This window comes from Equus przewalskii, chromosome 31 (genome assembly GCF_037783145.1).
Source record: "Equus przewalskii isolate Varuska chromosome 31, EquPr2, whole genome shotgun sequence".
NCBI lineage: Eukaryota > Metazoa > Chordata > Mammalia > Perissodactyla > Equidae > Equus > Equus przewalskii.
Window position 1 is genome coordinate 9,489,654 of NC_091861.1, and position 2,909 is coordinate 9,492,562.

Genomic DNA, 2,909 nt, shown 5'->3' on the forward strand with positions numbered 1-2,909 from the left:
AGCCGAGGAGTCGAAAGAAAGATTTCTTGGACTCTCAAGATCTGGCAGTAGTGCTCTTTTATTTAGAGAACAGTGTGGAATAGCAATGGGGACAGGACCCATGGACAGTAAAGAGCTGTTGCTGCATGGGGACAGGACCCATGGGCAGTCAGAGCTGCTGCGTGGGGATAGGACCCACGGGCAGTCAGAGATGCTGCTGGCATGGGGAGCTGCTGCTGCTGCAAACATGGGTGGAGAATAAGGCTAAATTTAAGGCATAGGTATGTGAGTTATTTCTTTACAAGACAAAGGAAAGAATATGTAAAAAGAGTTGTTAAAATGGTATTGGTGCCGGTAGGGTTCTGGTTATTGGGTGGTCCTATAACTTTTAGATAAGAATCAGACCGGATTAAGTAAACGGCAGAAGTCACCACTTAAATATTACCTTCAGCTAAAGACAAAGGAGGATGTTGGGGGTGGGGGGGTCAGTTACATGAGGTTGCCAGACAGTAAACAACTTAAGTTCTTTCCTTTGGCATTGATTAAGAGTTTCTAGAGATAAGGTCATCTCCCTTCTTCCCGGCACAGAGAGGGAGGCATCTTTACAGATGGGGGTTTCCCTTACAAATGTAAATGCCTCCCAACAAAGGGCAAGCAAACTCTGCTCCTTGGAGCCTGCTTCTCATCTGCAGTTTTAAAAGTAGCCAGCCTAAAAATCCTCATCAGATGTTAGCTCAGGGCCAGTCTTCCTCAGCAAAAAGAGGAGGATTGGCGGCAGATGTTAGTTCAGGGCTAATCTTCCTTAAAAAAAAACAAAGAAAAAGAAAAGTTAAGATTTGAGAGGTGCCTAAAAGAAAAGTTTCTACAGAAGTCTGTTAAGTTTATGCCTTTATGAACACTCCCATAGGAGTTATAACTGAACTGCTTTCTGTTTTTGCAGGTTGACATACCAAGGAGTGCAGTCAGCAGCCGCCCCATTTCTATGGAATCAGCCTACATTTTGGGTTTGGTTTTGAATTCACCAATATTGTCCTCCCCTCCCCAACCTAGTCTCGTCCTCGACTAAGCATTCAGTGCCCAATTCTTACACTCTGCTTTGCTTTTCCAAACTTTAGTCGGGTTTCTTTCTTTCCTACAGGACTTTGAACTCCGCTTGCCTCCAAGTCTGAGCAAACACAATAAAAGTGGAATGTGCCCCCTTCCTCAGCTTCTCCTGGGAGGCGGCTGATTACAGCTGGAGCTTTTCCTGTCCGAGCCCCAGTCAGTTCCCCTTGTTTGTCCAGCTTCCCTTCCAGAGATTCGCTTTATCCCAGCCTGCCCCTCCCTTACCCCGTAAGAGAGAACTCCTTTTCTGCTTGATTTCGAGACACTTGCAGGCGTCAGAGATCAGACTGTTCTCTCTATTGCACTAATCTTTCTTTCTAATTAACCCTTCTCCATCTAAGTCTCGATGTGTTTTCCTTTGACATCCTCCATCTCCAGTTTCAAGTCTGGGCACGCTGCCTGACGGACAGGTACCACTGGCCGCCACCAGGCTCCGCTTTTTCTACCCTTGGATGAAATGGGAGACACAGGCATCCATTTCTAGCTGGTAGGTTTCTGGGGCAAGGGTTTTAGGAAATCATCACTATTGAGAACAGAGGAAAGAGACAGCCTTTCCTGGAAGCTGTGAATTTGTTTCACCGTCCGATTTCTTTTGGGCCCACCCCAATTTCTTCTGGCTCTGGATTCTTGGGCGACAGCTTGTCCACCTGCTCAGTGAGGCACAGCAGCCAGGAGTACAGACATCTCTGCCAGTCTCCTCCAGGACTGTTCATCCCCGGGGGAAGCGCCTCCTCCAGGCAGATGGCCGAGGTTCCCCTCCTGAGTCCTCTAAGCAACAGAGTAGTGGGCAGCCCAGACCTCTCAGGGCAGTCAAATCAGAACCTTCCAGGAGCCCTGGGGCAGGAGGGCCCTGTGGCTCACCCTGGACCGCCTCTCCCCTGCCCGGCAACACCCTCTTCCATGCAGCCCTGGCCTCAGATTCACCAGCCTCCCAGGGCCTCTGTGCACACCAGACTCAGCTCACAAAGGCCTGTCGCTGTCATCAGCTGCTTAACTTTATTTGCAGGTGCACACAATGATTACTGCCACCGCCACTGGACAAGGTCCAGTTTTTCAACCTGAACAAACACAGCTCTTTATACTTTTCAAAGCCTCCCCCACCAGGCTGTCTCAGGGGATCGGCAAAATCTCATCCTTCTCTGACCACGCCATCCCTTCCACAGGAATGCCCCGGCACAGAGACTCACACTCTCCACCGGCCTCCCTGCCGAGGACTTTCCTCGAATGAGTCACCAGCCCTGAGGGCAGCGAGTGAGTCAGAAGCAGCTGGGATCACCCAAGACTGCCCGGGTGTGGCACAGCCCTTGTGTGCCAGCAGTTGTGTTTGTGTGTGTGTGTGTGTGCACGTGAGAGAATGTGTGTGTGTCTCTGAGAGCCACAGCAAGGCAATCTCTTTTTGTAGCACTTTTCTTTCTTTTTTTTTTTGAGGAAGACTAGCCCTGAGCTAACATCTGCTGCCAATCCTCCTCTTTTTTTTGCTGAAGAAGACTGGCCCTGAGCTAACATCCATGCCCATCTTCCTCTACTTTGTATGTGGGACGCCTGCCACAGCATGGCTTGCCAAGCGGTGCCATGTCCGCACCGGGATCCAAACCCACCAACCCCGAGCCGCTGAAGTGGAACCTCCAGACTTAACTGCTGCACCACCGGGCGGGCCCCTGTAGCATTTTTCTTTAGATTATTTTCTCCAAAGGAAAAGAAGAGAAAAGGCAACATCTAGGCCACACCCACTGGTGGGCCTGGATGTCCCAGCCGTGTCAGGGGCACAGTCTGCAGGTTCTGCCACCTGTTTAATGGATCACCTCCGTGTGCCAGGCACCGAGCTC

General features: G+C 50.4%; 1 long non-coding RNA gene across 1 annotated transcript; it reads left to right on the forward strand.

The window, feature by feature from the left end:
• Positions 1 to 1,433: 1,433 nt before the first annotated feature.
• LOC139080641 (uncharacterized) lies at positions 1,434 to 2,653 on the forward strand. Its single transcript, XR_011535312.1, has 3 exons — positions 1,434 to 1,570; positions 2,247 to 2,334; positions 2,512 to 2,653. It is a non-coding gene; the product is annotated as an uncharacterized lncRNA (long non-coding RNA).
• The last annotated feature ends 256 nt before the right edge of the window (positions 2,654 to 2,909 follow it).